Here is a 24,607-nt window from a genome sequence, read left to right as displayed (position 1 = left end):
ACCAACAGTGAACAGCCTTATTTTGTTTATATAGCGCCGCCAGTGCACACACCAACCCCCCCGCAAGCCCTGAGCTGCTGCTCTGAATTCAGAATGTCCATTAGAGACAAGAGGTACTTCAAGGCGCGTGGCCATTACGGTCTTGGTCTCCTTTTGGTATCTTCTGGTAGCATTTAAAGCATGATGGTGGACTTAAAAGGTTAACATTGGTTTTAGTTTCCTTCCTCTAACCTGGTCTCTTTAATGAACCTCCAAGTCTCATTATGTAGTAGAAAACCTTAGTAATCTAAGTGGAGCTGGGGCTAACTGCAAAAAAAAAGTGGCTCTTGCTCTTTGATAGCATGTCTGGACATCCCTCCTCCTGCTAAGTGTTTTGCAATGAGGCTTATTTTATGAAACTTTAGGTTCCGAAAATCAAATTCTGGCTTCTTGGAGCTGGCTCAGGCTAAGCGTTCCCTTCTTCAGCAAAATCTCTTTCATGTGTTCATGTGTCCAGCCAAATAATTAACACACAATATTTTTAATAGAGCAGTTTTTACTAAGTAAAATAATACTAAGTAAAAGAAAAACAATAAAAACATTTTGAATACAATACTGATTTAAATAATTTCAATAATTACAACAGTTTCAGGCTATGGAAAGCAATAAGAGGGATACAAATTTAATAACTGAACTTATACCAAACATCTGATGTTAGCAGAATGCTAAGGGCAATAAGTCAAACACTCAAATGTTCGGTAGTACTAGAATTAGGATCACCAAGTGTGTATTAATTCCATCTTCCTGTAATGCTTCTGCTTCCTACTTTTGCTCATCAAGGAACATCATCTTACACCCTGAACTGACAAAGTCACAATGCAGGCTGATTTATGCATGTTGGAATGAAAAAACAACTTATAGTAGAAAATAGCTGTACACTTTTAAATGGACTACCTGCAATAAACAGATGCACTACTTTGCCAGCAAAGTTCACAGCTCTTTGGGAAATGGTGGGATCCCTTTGGTTTGAGCATTGCTTTGGGACAGAGCACTGCACGAAGGCTAAAGGTACGACTGCAGAGAGTTCAGCTCAACACAGATTTTGCACAGATTTTTGGTGCTACTTATAGGTGACTTTTGAAAAACATTAAAAAATTACACTTGTGTACTTTATGGGAGGGATTTGGATAAAAAGCACATATATATGACCTTATCACTGCCAGATAAGCTCTATATCCCGTGATTAAGACCATTTGGCAATGATAAGGTCATATATATGTGCTCTTTATCCAAATCCCACTTGTACTGCTGCGTGATGTAGTAACACAAGAATCCAATATTAATGAGTACAGACCTGCAGACAGAGAGAAGCAGCTAACGGATTGCTAATTCATACCCTGGCTTACTTCAAGGAGGTGTCTTGGGGCTAACAACCAAAAATTAAAACTTAAAGTAGTCTATAGAAGAAAGTTGTGTAAGACAGCAGAATATATTATCCAAAGTAGAGGAAAAAACATGCTAATATTTTTATTATGTATTCATTTAAAAATCCCTGAATCGAGATTCAAATGTAATAGGACTTATGTTTTAAGTTTGTAACTTTTCATAATTTCAGTCCAAATTCTGACCTATTTAAAAGACCAGAGTTATTAATATTTCCTATTATTTCTACTCCTCAAACTTTTCGACTGGATTTCTCCAAGGCATTCTTTGTTCTCACTCCTACCTTCCTCTTCATTTTGAAAGTATCGGTTCTGGGAAGTGGCTGAAAGACAGAAAAACACACACATAAAAATTGTTTGACTGCAGGTATTCATTGTAAAATATTCCTTTTTTTCCTGGAGGAAATATGAAGGTGAATCAGGAAATGGATGGCTTTTTCAGATCACATGAATCAGTACCCCAGAATTCATCATTTTCACCAAATATCTGACTGCTTTTAGGGACTTGAAGTTAGATGGCCCTTATTTAAGTCTCATATAACAACTGCTTTAACTGCCTTATCTGTCAGAGGCTTTAACGAAAAGAAAGAGGCAATTACTAAAAATCAGCTTGCACGTTTATAAATGCAAGTGCACATTTATTTATATTCTATAGTTGTGTTGAAAATATTGCCTTAAGCATTCATAAAATTAAACCAGTTTGTTTATAAAGAGCCTAAATCATACAAATACCATGAGAAATACTACCTTGTTTTCTTTTTTGGTCACAAACAGTAAATATAAGCTCATCAGATGAACATCTAGCTCTCAAAAGCCAAGTCATTTAGAATCTCATCTCACTGTTCCTAATTCATAGATATTAGAGGTACTAGTCAGTGTAACTTTTAAATACAGCACATAACGTGAGACAATAATTTGACAGAAAACAGGAGTGAGTTTGTAACTCTGGCATTTATTTCCCTGTGATTTAAAGCAAGGATTCCAACAGTGTCTTTTGCCAAGACATTTACAGTTTTGCTCAGTCTGAACTTGTCTTGTGTCTGTTACTGGGGTACGCGCTACTGGGCTACAGCCTTGCATGTCCTGCTTTTTAACAGTATACTTCCCTACTGGAACCATCTGAGGATGACATTCAAATATGGCAGACTCATGATGATCCAGCCTCGGAAGATGACTTTGCTCAGTGTAGGCGGGAATGCTGAGGACTCGCACAACTCAGATGCAGCAGACCAAATACTTTCCTGAATCTCAATGGGAAAGAAGGAAGGAACGGCGATGTAGACCTGATGAACAGGTCTCTCAGCAAGGTCGCATAAGCAAGGTGGATTCAAGATACCAGACTGCACAAACTCTGTGTTCTTTAGCATTGGTTCAGGGAAGGGAGCTTGTTCACATGCACCGTGCTTCTGGCTGGTCTGCTCTGGAAAGTTTCTGGTCACCAGGAGGGTTTCTCCTGAGTAATAGATGATGCGGTTTGACAAAACAAAAGCAGGCAATTAACTGTGAGATTTCAAAGTTTTTCTCTGCATGTTTCTCATGAATTAAACAAAAATAACTAATGTTTTCAATGGAGTGAAAAAATGCAATGAAAATAAAGCCTTTGAACTCTGTCATTGTGAAGCAAGCGAGGTCCTTTCCCTGCAATGGAAGCATAGCTCAAGGCTTAGTTTTACTGAAGCTAACTCCTCCCTCCTTTTTTTTCCTTTCTTTTTCCTTTTAACCTAACTTAAACTTTGGGCTTACAGTATCTGACTTTGTTTTTCTAAATGATGAAAGACAGACATACAATCCAAGGTGCTTTTGATGGATAATGTAAAGACAGGTCTTTCCTTATGCCATGGCTTTCCCACCTAAACAGATGGAAATCCACCCCCTTCCCTGCTTTCTAGCACTCCTTATATCCTGCCACCACAGGGAGGAGCTGAAATCTGGCTTCCTACCAAACTGGCCAGAAGCCTGAAGGTGCTGTGTAGCCTTTCCTCTTCCAACTGCAGTACCTACCGCTTTCACATGCTGCCATCCCTTAACATGCTAGGCTCTGTTTTGCTGCAAGGAGGGATCAAGAATTAGTAACAGTGAGAAATATAATGACAGGAAAATACAAGGCAGAGGAGGAGGTGATCCATACTGGAAGGAAGGCTGGATGGAATCGGGACTTGGTCCTCTCAGAGTTTTCTTTTCCTTCCTTAAATCAGATAGCAGAGCTTCTCCTGCTTCTTTCTCCCCTATCCTCAGCCTAATACCTCTAGGTTATGTTAGGACATCCTTATTTATTTTGGTTACAGTAACACATAGACGCTTAGCCTGGGAGTGAGACACCACTGTGCAAGGTACCCGTACAGCCCCAAAAGACTCTCAGCCACTACTTGCAAGAGTATGTCAGGGGGTTGCTTTGCCAAAAATTGCTCGTTTCACTCAACTAATCCAATTTAACTCTGCACTTAGACATAGCACAGAGTAACATTTTTTAATATTACATTTTGTAGCTTTATTTCAAACACAGTTAATCTCACAGCCAGTTTCATACATCTTTGCCCGTGAGCTTCTCAAAATAAAATAAAATGAAATAGAATTAATCATTGACATCATTACTGTTCTTCCATGAGATTGGTAGTTACCTATAAAGCACGTGACTTAAAACCTCAGGAGATGATATAGAAAAAGTATGATTCCAGTGGAATTTTTCTTAGGATGTCATGTACATCATTAATCCAGTATCATATAAAGCTATAAATGTTGTGGGTTGTTTTGTTTGTTTGTTTTATATGTATGTCCATTGTTTCATAAGCCAAACCACAGAGGAATTGTTAGGGGCTAAAACGTACATCATTCCAGGCGCTAAAATTTTGATTTTTTTTTACTGGCAGTTGGTTTTGCATACACAGTGCTTACTTTTCATAGATAAAGTATGGATGTTTGGGTTTGTTTTCCTCAGTAGTTGGAAAAACAAGTATATCTCCTCTTTAAAAATAAAAAGTCTAAAGTTATTGTAATAGGTGGAAATACCTACAAAGCATGGGACTTGCTGATGTGAACAGATACGTCTTAAAAACGCTCCAAACAAGTTAACGGAGTGTATGTGTGAATTGTCCTATATCTGCAGCTATTTTGATGGCAATTTTTAGGCATAAAATGGATTATTTTATTTTCTGTACAAGTATTTTCTGGAGCTGAGGAAATTTCACAGGAAGGTGATCCTACATAAATGTATGTTACATTGGTGTCTTACAAAACTGTATTGTTACAAATAAGGAAACATCCTTGACTGTCAGGGTTACATGACTGTAACGGAAAAAAAGTTTGGCCTTTAGTACTTGCTTTTGTGGTTTGTTTTGTTTTTTTGGTTTTTTTTGTTTTTTTTTTTTAATACCAAGAAGCAATCAAAAAGAATGTTCCAAATTCCAGAGCTTCATTTTTAATGATAATTTCAAACTTTCATTAACTTTTCTCCTTGAAAAAGTTTCTTTTATAACCTTGCCAAAGTAACATTCTCCCTTGAGCTGGCTATTTCAAGCAATTTGGATTTGCAACATTTTGGCTTGCAGATAAGTTTTGATTCTAGTTGTTTTAATTAACTATATTTTTATAGGATTACTCTAGCATGGATCAATTCCATGGTTTTGTTTGTTTTAATAAACTCGCAGTGGTTTTAGTCTTCTAAATAGAGGTCTTGCTGCAAACAACGCGAGTCAGTTTCTGCTGGGGTTTGTCGTAGGAACGTGCAAATGCTGCCATAAAAGAAAAAAAACTTTGATGGAATTCATTAAAATACATGTACGAACGAAAATAACCTCCCGGTTTAACACAGATGGGTTGGCTAAACACAAAGGCATGCGTCGAAGATACCGTGAGTGCGGAAAGGCGAAGGTACGTACCTGGGGAGGATGCTTGCGCGCCCCGGCCGCTGGCCCGGCAGTGCCACGTCTCATCGCCCCACTCACGCCGCGGGACCTTTATAGGGAACTCTCCCAGGGCCTAAAAATAAACTTTCGGGGCTGACACGTCGGTCCGTGCCGTGGAGGGAGGGGAGGGGAGGGGGCGGAGAGGGACTCGCCGCAGGCTTTTACGTGGTCGCAAAAATGTCAGCGCCGCGCTCCCCCGCCCGCCCGCGCCGAGCCGCGCGGGGGCCGGCCGCCCACCCGCGCAGCGGGACGGGGACGCGGCCTCCAGTGCGCGGCTCCCGCTGCCTGCGCAGTTCCGCGCCGGCCCCCGGAGGCCCGGGGCCGGGACGCTGGGGTTCGGCTCGCCGGCTGCCGGCGGGTGCGGGGGAGCGGGCAGCCGCCGGTGCGGAGCCTCGGCACAGGCGGACGCTCCCGTACCCCTCCCGCCCTGGGGCAGCCCCGGCAGCCGCTGGCGCCCGGCTCTCCTTCGCCTCCTCTACCTGCTGCGCACCGGCTCCGGAGGCGCCTTCCCCCCGCCCCGGAGCCCCGCTCGGCGGGGAGACGCGGAGCCCCGGGCGCCGGCCGGGAGCGCCGCGCCCTCCCATCCCGCGGGGGCTCTGCGGACCCCGGCACCCACGGAGCGACCCCTCGCCCGCCGCCTCTCTCTCCCTCCCTCTCTCCCTCCCTCCCTCCTGCTGTGGCTGCTGCAGCTCTCCGGGATTTGTTGTGCTCAGTTGTACAGGCGCCCTGCTCAGGTCTGATCGCGAGGAGAAGCCTCAGGTCATGCTTTTTGGGCTGCGGTAAGTAAGGAAAAAAATATTAAAAAAAAAAAAAAATCACAACCCCAGAACCAAACCGCAAGCACAAACATCTCAACCAGTTGCAACTTCTCGGCTGGCCCGGAGGGGGGAGCGCGGGGGCGGGAAGGGAGTAATGCGAGATCACCCCCGCCCGGGGCAGCGTCGGCTGCGGGCTGCGCGGCGACCCGCGCATCGCCGGGGACGGACGGGCGGCCGCCGCAGCCGCCCCGGCTGCCGCTGCTCCGCCCCCGCGGCGGGGCGCTGGGTCCGGCGGGCGGGCGGGCGCGGGGGGCGGCGGGCGAGGCGCGCAGCTGCCGCGCCGCAAACTTGTTGGGAGCGAGCGGAGCGCGGGCGGCTCGGTGGGGCTGCGCGGGGCGAGGCTGCGGCCATGGCGGCGTGAGGCGGCAGCGGCGCGGCGGGGAGCGGGGCATCAGCCTGCGCCGCCCAGCCCTACGGCGCCTCCAGGTAACCCCCGCCCGGCCCCTCTCTCCCCTGCGGTGCTCGGGCTGGGGGCGGCGGGGCTTTCCGAGAGCCGCCGGGATGGCGCGTCCCCGGCCGCCCTCTCCCTCCCCGGGGCCGCCTCCCGTGGGCTCCGCCGGGGCGCCCCGGGGGGGCGAGGAGGCCGGCCGGGGTCTCGGCCGCCGCGGCGGCAGGGTGCCGGCAGGGGGAGCCGGGAGCGAGGCGGAGCGGTGCTGCCGCCGGGGCCGGGGCCGGTGGCGGGGAGCGCTGCCGGCGGTCGGAGCCCGTCTCGGGCATTGCCCGGCCCCACCCCCGCAGGTCCTCCGAGCCCTTCAGAACGGGCGGTCGTTCTCCCCCGAAGGCGGTGCTGCACGCTCGGGAGAAGAGAAACCAGCCGGACAGGCAGCCGTATCTCCAGCGGGGCTGAAACCCGAACTGTCCCCCCCGGTGCTCCGCGCAGCCAGAGCCGCCACGCTCCTGTCCTCGGGGTCCCACCCGCGGGAGGGTTTTCTCGCCCGGGAGCGTGAGGTGCGTTGCGGTCGCTGAGCCCCGGCTGCGGGAGGGCAGCCGGTGGCTCCGAAACGTTTTGGAGGGGTTTTGTCACACTTCGGCAAGTGAAGTTTGCTCTGCCTCTTCTGGTGAGAGCAGAAGAGAAGCGGCGTGAAGGGCACCGGCGGTTGTCTGAGAAACGTGGGGTTTTCAGTGGGATGTTCTTGCGGTACGATTTGAAGTCCCGATGTGCGTTTATTGTCGCTGTTATTTAACTGGACTGGCTTCGGTCTGTGGTGTGCCCGTATTTCGGCATTTTCTGAATTGTGGAGTTTGAGTTACCGTTCTGCAACGACGCAGAAGGAAACATCTCGGTCTGTTGTATTAATCCATCTTTTTGTGAGGCTTGCTTATCAGATAAATGACAGCTATTAGGGTTTGTTGTATCATTCCAGATGCTAAGCATGCACGGTAGACTGACACAAGGATAATCTGCCCGGGATTATTCCTGGGGGGCAGCAGGGGTGGGGGGAGCTGTCAGTGCATCCCTTCCTTCAGCAAACTGGGCTGTTGGCAGGAGAGTCTGTGCATGCATGCCCACGCACCCCTGCGAAGATGGTTAGAATTTGCAAGATTACAGCTGAGAAAAACATCCTAAAACTAAAAACTGGTGTTAAAGTTATAGTAATAGCGTGCTCCGGCAGCCTTGAGGTAGCGCATTTGAAGACCGTATTTTCTGAAAGCTGACTAACCGCTTTTAGTTTGAATTTTTGTGTGAAAGGCTGGTATGATGCTAACCCAGCTAGAGCGCTGCAAAAATAGAGTTTTTCATAATGGAAATTGCACTCAAATCCTAGTTCTAGCAGTTTCAGTGTCTTCTAGTTATTACGTGAGTAAGTCTCTGACTCAGTTTAGCAAAGTTTGACTTACTAAGAATTGTTGAACTTGGTGACATCATATGTATAATGATTACTCCATCAAAAGTGTATTGCTGCCTTGAAAGGCTGAGGTATGGCCTTAGGTACTTTGCTTAGCCTAGTGAAAGGTTTTGGTAGACTTCTGTATTTTGTGCTGTGTTCCCACCTGCCTCTCCAGCAGGTACTGATAATCTAACTTTATTACATTTACTAATGGATTCATCTCATTTTCTCATTTTAATGCTGAACAGCTGTGAGGAGTCCTGCTGAGAGCTAAGGCTTTGCTCTGGAGGGTGGCAGTTTACTTTTCTTCGAGAGGTCGTTTTGAACAAAGTAGTGTAAACACTTGCTTTTAAGTTGTACTGCTTATTCCTTAGGATGTTGTAACAGTTTTGTTTTGGTTGAGAAAGCTGGAGGCATTAATATCTGTAGTGTCTCATTTCTTTTAATCTTTAACCAGTGCTGTTTTCTTGAAATACTTACAGGTAGTAGGAGGGCTCGTGCACTTTGTAATGATCCATAAACTTTGGTTCTATCAGGTTTGTTGTACTAATTTCCTGTTGGGCAGGGATGCAAAGGGTGGTAACTATGTATTGCTGCTGTTTTCAGAAGAAAAAGAGTTGTGTGGTGGTTTTTTCCGCCCCCCCCAGCTGCTTAGGGAAACCACGTGGATTCTAACTTCTGTCGATGTAGTCTTATACAAATACAGTGTGTTCTTGTACAAATACTGGATTTTCACTGAATGAAGTTCATTACTTTCCAGTGAGTAAACTGTACATTACAAGCCATAAACTGCAGAAATACAACATAAGCCTCCTGCGAACCTCAGTTCCTGTGTTAGAGGTTGTGTGAAGGAATTCAGCCAAGGGAGCAGCTGAGCTCCTGGGGTGAGCAGGAGCAGACCCTTTTCTGCGCTCTGGGCTGCAAGGGCTGCGTCACTCCAAGTGTTGGCTGTGGGTTATTTCTATGCCGTAGGATACGTAAGTGGATAGTTGATAGTACTATCAGTTGATAAGTAGGTGTGTACTACCAGTACTATCGGTTGATAGTGGGGGGGAGGGTGTGTGTAATCCGATACTGTGTAATGTAAAGCAGTATGTAGTAATTAGTCAATATGTTGTGATGACTGACTTCTGAATGGCGATGATATATGGTTTAGCTCTAGATTTAACATCTGGTTTATAAAATCTTGAGATGATCTTGATGTTTGGTAATACACGTTCTAAAGTTACTAGAGAGAAACTAGCTCCTGAGATGAATTGGTGTTGTTGCTGCTGCCGTAATTATAGGAAGCAGCACCGAGGAACTTCTCGTTTTATGTAACATCATTTTATGGAGATGTTTAATGGGAGTTCTTGTCAATGCCGAGTTCTCCGAATTATTGTTAATCAGTCTGTTTCTCTTCATTATCATCCTTTTATCCTCTTTGGCATGTGTATACATCCCTATTCGGAAACAGTTTTAAGTTACAGACTGTACGTTTGCTCTTTCCTAATGTGTTTCATGAAGCTGTAACTGATTCAAAAGAATGAGGTGTGGTGGTGTTGGTTTTTTTTTTTTGTCAAACGCTATAAACTTTTCAAACTGACCTTTTTGAGATACGTTTGTCAACTGTTTGGGTAGGCTAGTTTTAATTTCCAGGCTGCAGCATTGCAGCTGTGCGCTGTGAAAGGCAGGTGGCGGTCTGCTATCTGCGGTTCTCCCAGGCGCCTGGGGAACGTCGCAGCTTGAACTGTGCGGTCCAGGTACGGTTTGCTGTTAAATCTGTTGTTGTTAAAACAGCAAACGCTTTCCAAAAAAGGTTGGGGCTTTTATTTTGGTTTGCTTCGTAAATGTGTCCGAATATTTATTTAAGAAAATTGCTAGGTTGCATTTAAGTATGGCACATTTGCTTAACATTTGTCAGGAAGGTAGCAAATGTAAACCAAGTTAATGACCCCAAAACTGCAGTGCAATTAGTGTCTTGTTCTTAATTTTTTGCTAGAATGTATATTCCAGCATATAAAGCATGTAAATCCTTTGTCATTTAGTGGTTTTGTTCACGTATCTATTCTCAAATTTGTGTCTTCCCTGAGGTACTTTGACGCAATCCAATTGTCTGCTGTATAAATCAACTCTTTATCTCCATACTCATTATTTTTGTATAAAAATATTAATAAAATGAGTCTCTGTTTGGGGACCTTTTGGGAAGAAATCTGTACTTGTGTCCCAGTGTATATTAGAAAGTCAGGCAACTTCACAAAGAAGCTGATCTTTGTCAGTGACAGTAGGATTGATTGGGATTGATATGACGTCTGCACTGAGGCCTTTGCAGGTGAAATTCTTGATTTTAACTCAACTGTTAACCTTTGAAAAGATAAAACTTATCTTTTCTTTTCAAACAGTTTTAACGATTTGTTTTAGAAAAAGTTTAAATGCTGTGCAACGTGTCAGCTGCGCTATCACTTCCAAACTTTAATTAGCTTATCTGTGTTACAAAATTTCTGTGTGATAGCAAGATAATATAGATTTTCATTCCTTTTCCAATTTTTAAAATCAGGATATATCCCTGAGCTTCATTATACTTTAGAATTGTTGGATCTTCATTTCTGACAGAACTGGTCAACCTTTTCATGGCTACCAACCCCAGTAATGGAAATTACTGTTTCCCTTGGAGTTTGTTGATTGAATAGCTCTGAATCTTTGGCATATAATTTGCTGATTTTTTAACTCCTAGATGAACAGCAACATGCAACCACTTAGCAGTATTTGTTTGGTTTAGGAGAAGCTTACAGAAATTATAACTTTCAGAATGCTGAAATGCAGCCTGTTGCTGTCCTCTCTCTCTGTAATACTGGGATGTTTTCTTAGGCTTTACTAAATACATATAGTGAATGAATCAGAGCATATGTGATGGCTGCAGGATTGGCTTATAACGTGAATTGGATGGCCTGAAGAGATGGGCCATACTGCAAATTGTGAGATTTTCCCACCTTCTTTTCCCCACCCCTTCTCTGAATTTCAAAATTGAGCTGCCTTCTCTGCTGGTGCCTTCCTTCTCTGAATTGCTAGTCTAGGTGGAAACCCAGAATGCTGTTGAAATGTGCTTTCTCTTAGACTTAGGGTTTAACTGAGAATCAAAAATGCTTAATGTAAAGTTAACTATAAGGCCTCCGTAGCTAGAGAGTATTTTAATAATTTTGGGCCCTGTTCTTCTGACCCACAGTAAGGTTGTTGCTGAATCACTCATTTCTATTGCTGGTGAACTCTACAGACATAGGCATGTGAATGAATATTTGTGTTGTGGTTTTAAAAACGTTTAGGCAGTTGTTCTGCGCTGTGTTTTCTCCAGCATAAAGTCACTTCAGAAATTCCTGCTGCTTCTTTTTTTTTGGGTGGGGGATGGTGTTTTTTCATAATCTGGATCATTTCAGTGACCTGGTTTCAATGGAAGCCCACTAATGTTTGTATTGGCAAAACCCCCTAGTTATGAAGTGCACCCTAGGAGCACTTGCTGAAATGGCTTTGGTATGGGAGGAAACGTACGGGATGAAGCCCTTTCTGTTGACCTCCTCTGCCAGAAGTGAAATTGCTAAGTACTTGAGGAAAACTCCTGGCCTTGCCAGTTACGGGAGGATAGGTCATGCGTATTGCCTTGTCTCTCTCAAAGTCTGGCAAAGTTTTAGGATTTCTTTACTAAGTCAGAGTCAAAGTTGGAGGCTGTGAAAAGGGATTGTCCACAGTCATTGGGCTGGTATGTTACTTAATCTGAGTTCGGTTGCTGATAGCCTCTTCTGTTATGTCTTGTTTGCTTTCTTATTCTGAACTTGCAGTAGGGTTATATGGTTGTTTTATTAGATTTTGTCATCAAAACCAGTGTGTATGTGTTGTGTATTCTAATTTTTATCTAGCTTCTCTTGCTCCAGTGCATGCTTTTCCTTGCTACTTTTTAAACGTAAGCCGTGGTATTGAAATACTTAAGAGTGTCTAGGAGAGAGTAAGTGTGCAAAATTACTACTAGCGTCTGATGTTACATTACCCAGTATTGCAACACGGGACTCACAGTTTAGCCAAAAGATGGGATTTCAGCTTTGGAAGGGAATAGAGAGGACTGTTTCCTAATAGTGCTCTCAAGGCATACCAGCCTGGGGAAGACCAAGAGTCTAGTGACTCTTATGAGCCTTATGAACTAGCTGTGATGCTGAAGTAGTAAAGACGATGTTGGTAGTGTCCCTTGCACCTGTTTCTGACACTGCAAATCCATATTCTGACTCTCACTTGATAAAATACTTCAGAAAAAAACAGACGAACAACCAGAAAACCCCCTTAATTCCTGTCCTCTAATAAAAGCTTCTCTTTGTGACCTGAAAACCACTGTGTGCTGTGTTCCCCGAAGGCAGGCAGATAGAGGTGGAGGATGCTGTGCCATTCAGATAGCGGTGTTGTAGTTTGTTGTCCTCCTTGGCAATTCTGGGTCTTTACGTCAGCCAGTTGTCTACTGGGTCCTTTTAGTAGTGCCAATGCAACTCTTCATGTGGACCCATACTGTAAACAGTGTTAGGGAACTGATCCTCTTAAAAACACTTTTTTTCTTTGAACCACCCATGGTCACTGACCCCAGTAAGGCCCCATAGGCACTGGTCTCAGCGTAGCTGCAGGTGTGCAATATGTACTATCAGGTGAGGAAGGAGGGGAGAGGAGAATTGTGTGTGCAGATAAAAATTCTGATTAGTCCCTCAAATAACAACGAAATTTAGGACTGGCAGAAGAGCTCTGATGGATTTTGCCTCAGTGGTTTAAAGTGTGTTCATACAGCTTTTTGTTATGTTAGTTTTGTAAGAGGCAACAGGCTCTCTTGTGGAGGTTGCAAATGGGCTGAGGCACAGATATATGCCCGTCTTCACCAGCAGTCTAAACTCCTCTGCTGAGGACTGAGGTACCTGAGAGGCAATGCCTCATTGCGTTGCCCTTGAGTGTGTCAGGAAGTGGTGGGGAAATTCAGGGTAATAACCTGTTAAAAACCGGAGCTCAGTCTTCCAGAGCTTGTCTGTCAGACCTTACTCTATTGAAAAATGATAATGGATTCTGATACATGCTGTTGGAATTGATAGTATAAAATGACATAACTGTTCTACATTGATTTGCCAAAAGCATGAGTTCATGCGTACAGATCTAGAGACGTGTAAGAGGTGAAGAAGTTGGTGTTTGTGTGGAGAAAAGCTTCTCTTGATGAACGTGGGCATGAGTCCTAAAATGCTGTTACCCCAGGCCCTGGAGACTTGTACAAGTGATGTAATTCTGTCATAAAGCTTGGTCAGAGTCTATAGTCTCACCTGAATTGTCAAAGAGAATTGCAAGATTTTCCAATTTATCTTCTGTTGCTTTCCTGAGTTCATAGTGTTAGACTCCTTACCTGAAGCATGAGAGAAGTGTTTAATATTGAAGACAAACCAGTGCAGCTTGGGCATCATCCTTTAACTGCTTGTAACAAAAAAATGCGTAACTAGCAAAGAGAGATCCGGACTGTACATCTGACTCACTGTTCTTTCTGCTGTTCTTGTCTGTTATTTTAAATTAAATTAATGGCCTGGGTGGAGGAACTTGTTTTCTTCCTTCAGTATCCTTTCTATAAGTAGCTTTTATTAGAAAATTCCATTTTTGCTCACTTATCTATAACTGGAAAGAAAATTGTTTTGCAAATTTATTTAATCTGAAGGCCAACGAGATTAGTATCGGGGTTTGACGAAAAATAGTCTTGAACTAGAGGTAAACACTTAATTCTGATATTTAACTTGAGTCCTTATATTTGTGTCTCAAACCCGTAATCATAAAGTGCTCTTAAAATACTTGAGCAAATGTGTTATTTTCCTTTGAGTACCCATATGAACGCATTGCCTGCAAAGGGCTATCTGCCTCTTGGGAAAACACACATTAGTCTTTTTATAGGATGACTGTTGACAAAGCTTGACCTTCAGCTTCAGTTGTAGAGATGCTGTGTTGTAATTGTTTTTTTCCAGAAGGTTAAAAAAAAGAACTAGTTTGTTGCAGAGGCATATCACTAATATTTTAGTAGAGGAAGTATAAGAATTGCATAACTGCAAATATAGGGAGCTCCATTTGTTTGCGAGGAACAATTCATGTGCTTAAATTACCTTTTTGATCTGCTGTGAATTGTTTGTAGAAATCAGACCTGGTTCATAATTGCCTGTATTTGTTAATTTCGTAGATTTAGCATTCCCCATAAAAAAGTCCTTTAAAAGAGAGGGTTTTTTTTCCTGCTGCTGTCATCAACCTTGACCTTTTCTATAAGCCCCAAATTGCTAACAATGCCAACGCTGAAAATTTTGAGAATGGCATTTGAAATGAGCAGAGCAGTTGACACAATGCTTGTTCCCAGGTCTCTGTACATGCTGACACCTTCAAAGATTTATCTGTAGCCATAGATCAGGTCTGGAGAACTCAATTACAGATGAAACCTGAGGATCTAGAGTTTTCTGTTTTTAACCAGCAGATTTGGTTCACTTCTTGCCAAGCCAGGTGCTTGCCACTTTCTGCATTGTGGGAAGTGTTGCTTTATGGCACGTTTGAGTCCCTTGTTTCCTTCTTACTTATTTGGCAACTAAAACTTTCTAAGCCTTATAATAATTTTTGCGTAAGTGTTGAATGTTCTTGCTTCCACAGAAAAAGTTATTTTCCACAAATCAATCTTTGTATCAAGAACGTGTTTCTGTGAGTGTTTGTATTAATACCTATAGATAGTTGATAACCGGCATGACCAATCTTAGGAAAAACTGTCTGGCCGTTGCTGAATATCATTCATGTTGTCTTTTAGGTACTTCTAATGTCACCCTGCATCCCAAAACATTAAGAAGAGAAGAAACCCCTTTGACTTCATGGTAGCATCTGGGTTGACTTCCATCATTGTATAACTAGTCCTACAAGCGTTAGGCGTATGTGAACTGGAGTGCTTATGGGAGCCTTACTTTTATGACTGAGTCGTAAGGTTTGGAGTTAACAAGACTTAGTATTATATTGTTCAGGTTTACATGTCATGCTGTGACTGAAAAGAGTTTGGAATTGCCCTTGTAGGTAGCTAACCAGGGAGGAAGCGATGAGCAGGCCTAACTGATAATCTCTTCAGCCTTAGCAATGGCAACTGGTATATAAACTGTTAGTATCTTCTTCTGAAATGTTGCTTCATTTAGCTTCTTTTTGCAGCAGTAGTTCCCAAGATATTCTCACCATTTTAACAGCATTTAGGCTGATAACTGTACTCCTTATCCCTTGGTCCCAGGAGCTCATCACTCGAGAAAGCTGTTGCATCCATTTTCCATTATTGGTTTTTCTGGTGGTAGGCCTGGCCATTCAAAAACGAATGGGAATGTAGCGTCCTTGCCCCAAGGCGTCTATGGACGGAATCTCCATTCACGCAGAGAAGTCCACACTTGTTTGTCTGGTGCGATCGCTCCCAGTGCATTCCGCTATAGCTCAGCATGTGAGGTGAAGGATGCGAGTCACTCCGTGCAGAGCCATCGAAACGGTGAGATTTCTGGTTTCTTATGCAGTGTGGCATGAAGCAAGCTGGAGACGCTCGCTAACTGCCTTCCTCTAGCGTTCCGCTTGACTAGAAGCTGCCCGTATCCCACAGGTGATGTGTTCGGTGTGCTCAAGATTCTGAAACCACAAAGAAAGATCAAGTATGATGCATCTGTATAGTAAAACTAGAGTGTTGGTAGATACTTTAGTAATGTGTGAAAAATGTATTAGAATTAAATGTAGGCTATGATAGGCAAAACTTATTTGAGCAATAAATTCTGTGTAGGAATTGTTGGGTGGGGCTCAGTGACCAAAATTATTCTAGACTGGATCATAGTAGCGCTCCGTCCTGACAGTAAAACCTATCTATAATTTAAAAGCTTTGTGTTAATTATAAAATGTATCTGTGACTCTTGTAATATCTTAAAGAACTGTTTGCAAACAGCATTTATAAATGTTTCCTGGTTTACTGTATGCATGGTCAAAATTAACCTTACTTTCCAGTTCATATATATATATAAAAAAAAAAAATATATATATAAAAAATATATATATATATATATAGGGGTGCATGGGTGGGGGTGTGTGTGTGTGCTTTTTTCTCTCTATATACACACACATGCATTCACACATACATTTTTACAGTCTATTCCAGTTTGTGAAACAGTGGTACTGGCTAGATCATGTGCTCCCTTTGTTTAGTTAAAATGCTGCTGTAGCATCCCAGACAAACAAAATAATAGCGGAAGGACAGAGAGGCCTTTCTGCTAGGAACAACTTATCAGCTTCAGTCCAGTGGTTAGTGCACGAGACCATGCCAAAAGACAAAGTGAATTGAAATAGAGATAAGGACACTGTTCTGATAGTTGATAGTTTTATTTTGAGCTCTGAAGACCTCATCTCTTTGAAGAGCAAAGAAATGTTGGCATCAAATATTGATTATGTGTAATATCTAAAATTCATAAACTTTTAAACTTTATTCTGGCAGGCTGGACTGCAGGGAAGGGTGGAACAACCTTTGCTTGAGAGTGAAAAAAGTGAATAAAAGAAATGTAATTTAAATTAATCCTTCACAATGGCTATAGTGGGATCTTTTAAAGGCAGAGGTCATGATGTGATTTGACTGGATTCAGAAGATGCAACTGAATCAGTAGAATTTCAGTAAATTATGAAGTTATGTTAATTTAGATGGACCAGAAACATGGACAAGCTAATTGGACTACAGTAATAAGAATGTAGGAAGTTTGAGACTTTAATGTACTTTTCTTTTCTGAAAGCTGATGAACACTTTGTAAGTGCAAGTGTTTCTCCATAGTTTGCCTCTGATTTGATGGTATATATTGCCATGCACTCTTATGCAGGCTGTATTAAGTCCATGTATTGTGTGAGATTTAAGTACAGTTGTTATGTTTCAGTTTCTAAATCCTTCAGGTTATTTCCCCTTCCGTTCCCTCAAAGTGCAGTTGTAGTTCCAAAAGTGGGATCAGTAGGTCCTAATATGTTATTTGAGATAATGTACAGTAGTATGTTGCTTTTGTAGGGTTCTCAGTTAAAGGTTAGGTTGCTTAATGCTAATGAAGGGGGGTGGAATATTGAGGTTGACATTAGCACTGCTTCATGGTCCAAACAATTTTGGAAATAAATGTTCTACAGGGTTTGTTATCTACCTTTTAGTATAGCAATGCTAATAAAACGAGCTTATATGCTCTGTTGAGTTCCTTTTTGCTCTGTGTTTTTAAGGCAAAAAAATCAGAATATTCCTTGCTTTATTGTTTAGTAATTTGACTTAACTCTGCTAGATCTGTCACGTGCAGGACAATGCCTAAGGTATAAGGCAGGCCAGCATTCTGCTGACAGGTTATATGTGTGTAAATATATTAATGAACAAATGATTCTCTAGATACTCAAGTGATTCTTTTGTGCATATAAATAAAAAGCTGTGAACAGCAGTGCTGGTGTAGTTTGCTGATCCCTCTCTGGCTAATCCATCAAGGATGAGAGCCTGTTGTGAATTTTGTATCTAGGTGGAATTACTTTTTTCTGCTTTCACTCTCTAGTAAGTCAGCCAAGACAGTGTCCCAGCAGGTAAAATTGTTTCTGTGAGCAAGCCATGTGCAAACTCAGCCTTCAGTTAGCCATCGGAAGGTGTGCCCAGTGCCCTGTTACCCCTGTGGCATCTAAGACGTGCAGGTCACCTTTCCCGCATTCCCGTAGCCCCGGCTGGGAGTTTGCGGTTGCGGGGCTCTGGGCAGGCAGGGGTGCTCGGGCTGGCAGGAGCCTGCTGGCACCCATGCGGCTGTCTGGTTTTTTTCCTGCTGCTTTGTGTCCTGAAGCTCAGTACAGAGAAGGGCAGCTGCTGTTGTGTGGGTGGGTGGTTTTATTTTTTTTTTTTAATGCCTCATTCGAGGAGTAAAGATAATGAGGTAGGTAGCCGGCAAAGGGGAGAAACAGCTGGTAGAAATCAGAGGTGGGAGAGGATGTTTTGGCTGAGTGGGAATGGAAGGCTTCAGAGGAAACCAGAGCCCGTGTGTCGTAGGAGAACAGTGTGGTGGGAGCCGGTAGACTGGATATGGGCAATTGCAAAATTGTGGAAGCCTTTCTTCCTCCTCTCCACCGCTGCACACCCGGCTCGGGCTCACAGTGTTACTCTCTTTGGCTCGCCTTGGCTGTTTGCAGGATCTGGCTCCTTTTGGACTAGATCAAGAAACAAGGTTCCAGCTAACCATATCCACTGCTGCTGCGCTACTTTAAGTACTTAGAGGTATACAATTACCTAATGAAATGCTTAACATACAGTTTCTCACACATATAACTGCATGAAACTTGATGGCTGTGTTAATGTAAATAATTGGCAGGCAGAAGGAGTTGCTATATAATCTGAATTACAGAAACTGAATCTCAAGTTGGAAAACTGGGTCAGGATAATTGGAGTAATGTCACCAGCTCTGAGGGTGGACACTGTTTTCATTTGTGTGTTGAAGGTCTGTGGATCTGCAGGGCTTTCAGCTGTTCTCCAGGTACGAACTTTCTGTGCAGCTTGTTCATTATTTGCTTTGTGTTTCTTCTGTGAATTATGATGTGCTTTGCAGCAGAACTCTACTATGGATGATATGATGCTATGGACATGTTATGGAGATAAACAAGTTAATTTTTCAAACTTACAAAGTGCACACTGAGTACGTGCTTTAATTTATGGGATGGCTTTGCTTGTCTCTTTTGAGTTCCAGAAGTGTGAAATGGCAACAAGCCTGTTTTAACTTTTGGAGAGAGATCTTTGGTTCAGTGTGGTTCTTTCGTAACCCAGAGCCAGACTCTTTACTCTCTACCTTTTTTTTTTTTCCTAAAAAAAGGAAAAAAAAAACCCCCAACCAGTAGTTTTTACTGAAGTAATCAAAAAGCCAATCCTCTCAGTTGTCTGAGAACTTATGATCAGCAGGAGACCTATGAAGCATTACGGTTCAGTTTGGTGTGGGAGCACAGTTCAAATAGGTTGGAATAGCATGGTGGACTTCTGCCTGAGTTCCATTGATTATGGCAAATATGGAACACAAAACGTTTGCTTAAATTATCCGTAATACAAAGTGTACTTGGAGATAATAGTAAGCATTTCAATATAGCTTCTCTATTCCACTGTCAGCACATCCAGATCTTTTTTTCCTCTGTGTCTTTAAATATCTTCTTGAAAATCTTTCAAAGGTAGTTTTATTAACTTAACATAGTGCAGATGTCGCTAGCTGTGAGGAATAAGTCACAATGAGTTGTAGTGTTATGTCAAAAATATCATTAAGAGGCTTAGAACAAAGGGAGCAATTAATGAACAGTCTTCACTATGAACAAATGTCAGAGGCTCCTCCAGGGCTAAGCTGCTTCTGTGCCATATTCATTAATTGCTCTTTTGAACAAAGTTGGTGTTGATGACTGGGTTTAATTAAGCATACCTGAGAAAATCCACAAAAACAGATCAGAAGTATTAGAATGAAAAATTTGCATTTAATTTAATAAATAAAGACTTTTTCCTTCTCGGGGGGTTCTATGCTTCATGTAACTGTTTCTGGCTGACATTTCCCCCTAACTATTGGGATTGTCTTCATTGGAGATTTTGGCAAAAGATATATCTTATTGTTTGCTTCAAGATGCATGCCAAATACCATGCTCGCATTTAAGTCTCTGTGATTAAAAATGTATTAAAGTTTGTCATAATGGAAGACAGCTCTTGGAACAGTCTCAGTCTACCTGTTGAAATGTGGCAGGTAAGGGAAGAAGTGCATGTGAGTAGAAAGGTAGAAATCTTAAACCCTAATTGCTAAAGCTCATTCCAAACTTGCTGACCTCGTACCTTGGTTAAAAATATCTCCTTGGGAAAACTAGACAGCAGCTCTGTAGTATAAACTGTCACGTAAAACTCGGCTGTCCATTGTACTCAGTGACTTGCAGGTCTAAATTGAAACTTGATGAATGGTGGTCCCCGACATCCATGTTATTACATGGAATAAAGTAATACATTTATCACCATGTTCGTTTGCTACATTTTTGATTCTATTTTGCCTCTCAGTAAGACAGAGGCAGGTGTGGTCAATTTAGTATAGACACTTGGAGGAATCTACCTAGAAGGTGAAGGCTATTTCTGTGTGATTTTTCTGTGCATTGAATTGAAAGTTGCAATAATATATATAAAATACTGTTATTTTGGGTTTTGATGAGAAAGACTTTGGGGGAGGAGGGAAGACTAATACACACCACAGCTGACCTCTTCTAACTATACTGTTTCCAGATATTTATTTTTGTTTTATTCATAAGTTCTATTGCGTAAAGTCAATCAGAATATGAAGAAGCGTTTTGCAAAGGAACTTTGTAGTAGTTTGCAGTTTTGAGCCAAGTGGTAACTGGAAGCCTTAATAGCCTTACAGTACCACTTCAGACGTGGAGATGTGCCATTGGAGGGACATGTCAGAACTTAGTAAAAATAGCGTATCCTATAGCGGGCATTCATCCAGAAATCTAAAATTAGCATCCTGGATATGATACCGCAGGTGGTCACAAGCACTAGATGGTATTCAGCACCCTCTGTTATTCAAGCAGGTCTCAACATATTTATTTTAAACTTTTTATGGTTTTATGCAAGGCTGACTTACTGTTATTACTGTTGCTCTTTATACGGCATCAAAATGTGCAATGTGTTTTGTAAGTATTAAAATAAAGTCTTGCCCAGAGATCTTTAACATGGTCCTGCGTGAATGGAAGTTGATGGCACAATTCCAGCTGACTTCAGCGGGGAGTATAAGTAGATCCTGACTTATTTCTGATAATAAATATAAACACCCAGTCAATTGGTGGGACTGAGAGTGATATGTTTCACATTATACTATTTTACTTGTAGCATTCCAATAGAATTTGGCCAAATAAGCTTGAGGAAAAGTGCTATCCCCTGTATTAGGGGAATGTAAAGCTTGAGGAAAAACAACTTGGGTATTATGGTTTGATTAATTGCTTGAATAGTTATGAAAATTGTAGTAGGTTCTGATTAGTTGTATGGGGAAAGTCTCTACTGACTTTTTCTTTCCATTATCCTGCCCTCTTCTGCCTCTTTCTGGAAAAAATAGAGGGATATAGGCTTTTTAAGGACTATGAGCAGGAGGTTTCTTTGAAACCCATTGGAATGACCTGTAGAAATAAGATAGGATTTTCTTATGACTTATTTATTGAGTAAAGGTGTTAGTTCTTGTGTTTGTTTTCAGAGAGTGGTAACAAGAGCATGTGTTTCTCTGTCTGTCTTGTGCTCTCTCAATATATACGTCTGTGTGTCTGTGGAGGGGGATGCGAGAGAGACAACAGAACTGGGTGTATATGTAAATATTCTCTTGGAGGACAAACATCTAGGAAAAAAATGAATGTTTCCTTCATTTGTTATATTTCAACTATATATGACCATAATTTTTTTTTTTAATTCAAACAGAGTATATTAATACCTTTTTTTGAGATTATCACTAAAAAGACTGGCTTCCGGCTTTTAAAAACACGATTTTTAAGTAAGGTGAGAGACTTCTGTTCCGTGTTTTCAGATTTGTCTGCAGATCTTTATTCCTTTGCTCACACATTTTTTTAAAGCATAGATTCTTAAAATTCTTTGTCATATTGAATAGTTGTGAGCATTTTAACAACTTCTTGGGGGATAAAAAAAAAATTCTTCATCCTTAATTTAAATGATGTCTAATATTTTCGTTTAGTATCACTTCTAAGAGTTTATGTAATGCTGGGATGGAGAGGTTAAATTTTTGGCTTTAACATTCACTGCTACAGTAAAGAGAAAGCTATTCACATGTGCAGAAGTGGTGATACAAGAGGCACAGTGAGTAAGGCAGAAGCATAATTTGTCCAAAGATTCATGGCAAAGGCTTTTTCTGTTTATTTGCCATAGCAGGTTAGTGGCAGGCTTCTAAATAGCGATGGGATCTGAGCAGCACTTGTGCTTTGAAAGCTGAGGGGGAAAAACCACGTATGAAATCTTTAATCTCCTGGCATTATGAGACAGCTTTTCAGAAGGTGGGTCTTCAGTGTGGTGTTCTCTCTTCTCCTTTTTCTGCCTTCACAAAGCAGCCCTTAGGGAAGGGATTTGGAAGTGGAATGCTGGCCAGCACCTGTACAGTAGCCTACCCTTTCACCACGTGCAAATGGGATGAGCTAGCAAGAACAACTTCCCTGGTTCCTCTTCATCTATGAAGTACTAAGTTTCAAATGCCTCATGTCTTTATGGAAATGGAGGTACTACAGCTCAGTAAACCTAAACCCAGTGGCCTAAGCAAGTTTGGATTTTTATTTTAGTTATAAGTCTTTGCTGTTGTGGGAACACTAAATAAATAAGTGGTTTCAAGAAGAAAACTGGGCTTTCGCCCACCAAAATAAACCTGACCTTAACACGCCTGTAGTATGGTACGGTGCCACAAGGATCATGGTTTGTTATTTGCACCTCGGAGGAGCAGACGTTAGAGCCGCACTGCCATGGAAGTGAGTGGCGTTACAAGAGCGTCAGCCGCAGTGAAACCTAGTGCATTAGCCTGATGCAGACATGGGTTCTGCAGATCTGGTTTACTTTCCAGGTGAAATTTATGTGTGCATGTTTCTCGTTCTTCACCAGCAGGGAAGCAGTAAATGCAAGCACCAAGAAGAACCTTCTGTCCTGGTTCCAGCTGGGACAGGGTTAACTTTCTTCCCAGTAGCCTGGGGGGTGTGCTGTGTTTTGGGTTCGGTGTGAAAGGAGCGTTGATGGCCCATTGATGCTTTGGCTGTTGCTGGGTGATGCTTGCACCGGGAGGGGGGAGCACAGCTGGGGTGGTGGACCCAGCTGGCCAATGGGGTATTCTATACCATGTGACGTCATGCTCAGTATAAAAACCAGGTGTGTGGGGGGGCTCGCCCCCCGTTCGTGACACGCGGTCGGCGGTCGGTGAGCGGTTCTGTTGTGCATTGCCTGCTTTGTGTATTCTGTTATTGTTGTTGTTCTCACTGTTATTATTACTGTTCTACTTAGTTTTATTTCAATTATTAAACTGTTTTTATCTCAACCCGGGAGCTTTCCTACTTGTGCCCTCCCAATTCTCTCCCCCATCCCACCGGGGGGGGGTGATCGAGCGGCTGCGTGGCGTTTATTTTTTGCTGGCTGGGGTTAAACCACGACACCTTCTAAGAAAGTATATAGTACAGGATGAATTTTGGGAAAGCTGAATACAGGATCATGGGATCTAGTGAAGTCATAGCTATTATCTTAGCGTGATACCTGTAATAAAGGCGTATAAATAAAGAAATAACATATAATAGATTAAAAAAATACAGCCCTGTAATACCTTTCTCCTGTCTAGGGGGAGAAATGAATTTGTACATGCTGTTTGCAAAACCTTTTGTAAAGGAGTTCAGACTGCTTCAATGGAAGGTGCTATGTAGGTAAATAGGTTGATTATATCCAAGTTCAGTGAACTTTTTTTTTTTTTTGAAGTAAGCACTTAGGAGCTACTAATACTCTGATAAAGAAAAAAATCCTGATGGTGTTCTGGGGTTTATCTGGAGGGCAACATAAATTGTTGAAAAACACATTTAAAATAGGAAAATTCAGAAGAGCTTTGGTCTCTCCAGTTTCTTTTTTAAAAAGTTCTGATTGTTTGCTAAGATTTGTTTTTTTTAAAAAAAAAACCCGAACCAAAACCAAACCCCAAAACAATGACAAAAACCCTCAAAACAACAAGACCCCCCGCCCCCTCCCCAAAAATGACCAATTTAACGCCTATTTCAAATACAACGATTGTGGTGGCCTAGCTGGAGGGCTGGTGAAAACTCTTGAAGGCAGAGCTCCTTTCTGGACCCTCTCCTTCCCCCCACCCCTCAGCTCCTGTGGTTCTCAGTGAAAGCACCTTGTGGGAGCGAAGTGTTCTTGAGTCGTATCTGTGAACAAGCCACACGTGTGGCTGGGATGGTTCATCTCTTTTTATAAAGAGGATTTAAACGTCACAGAAATAAATTATTCCCATATTGTTTTTAGTTTTAACACTAATTTTAGACAAAGTTGCTTTACATACGGGGAAAAAAGCTTTCGTCTTGCTTGTTTAGGTGACAACTGGAGCCTCGCATGAGCAGAAGAAAACATGACTAGTTCTTTACAATGTGACATTTTAGGACAGATTGACAAACAGCTTGAATGACATTTGAAAACGCAAGATGTTGTAAGATCTCACTGCCTTAGCTATATGTAAACACTGCTGGGGAAAAAAGCAAGCTTTTATTTAAAGAAGAAAAAAGGTGGGGGAGAGAAGAGCAAGCTATGCTTTAAGCTATTTCCTTGTATGATTAACACCTGGACTGTCTTCAGAAAATGGCATGTCTTTCTCCTTTTATAATTTCAGGGTGGTTATTGACTGAGCAGTAGGGTGCTTTTTTTCTTTATCTGATGCCTTCCTGAGTTCTTTGCAGTCTCCCGACTCTATTAGGAAGCTAAAATTGGAATTTGAGCTATCAGACATAGAAATCATTAACAACATTTATTGACTTCTAAACACTCTTCCGTTATCTTGATGCTGTCAGATCACCCTTATCCACTTTCTGCAAAACATAATTGAAAACAATGAAATTTCTCAACTTTT

At 42.2% G+C, this 24,607-nt stretch overlaps 1 protein-coding gene, 1 long non-coding RNA gene and 1 other non-coding gene across 3 annotated transcripts in view; 1 reads left to right on the top strand and 2 right to left on the bottom strand.

Moving 5' to 3' along the window:
* Positions 1–1,515: 1,515 nt before the first annotated feature.
* On the bottom strand, positions 1,516–5,821 carry LOC142079004 (uncharacterized). The gene is made up of 3 exons (XR_012672434.1): positions 5,803–5,821; positions 5,297–5,396; positions 1,516–1,744 (listed from the first exon to the last, which is right to left on the bottom strand). It is a non-coding gene; the product is annotated as an uncharacterized LOC142079004 (long non-coding RNA).
* Positions 1,834–1,902, bottom strand: LOC142079854 (small nucleolar RNA SNORD123). Its single transcript, XR_012672806.1, has one exon. It is a non-coding gene; the product is annotated as a small nucleolar RNA SNORD123 (small nucleolar RNA).
* Positions 5,822–6,382: 561 nt separating the features above from the next.
* Positions 6,383–24,607, top strand: part of SEMA5A (semaphorin 5A) — a 352,567-nt gene continuing 334,342 nt past the window's right edge. The window contains exon 1 of the mRNA XM_075142440.1: positions 6,383–6,567. The gene's annotated coding sequence lies outside the window, so the exon portion shown is untranslated. The remainder of the gene's footprint in view (positions 6,568–24,607) is intronic.

The sequence above is a fragment of the Calonectris borealis genome, chromosome 2 (assembly GCF_964195595.1).
Source record: "Calonectris borealis chromosome 2, bCalBor7.hap1.2, whole genome shotgun sequence".
NCBI classification, from domain to species: Eukaryota; Metazoa; Chordata; class Aves; order Procellariiformes; family Procellariidae; genus Calonectris; species Calonectris borealis.
The sequence above is the reverse complement of the archived record's forward strand: the minus strand, read 5'-3'. Positions and strand labels throughout refer to the sequence as shown.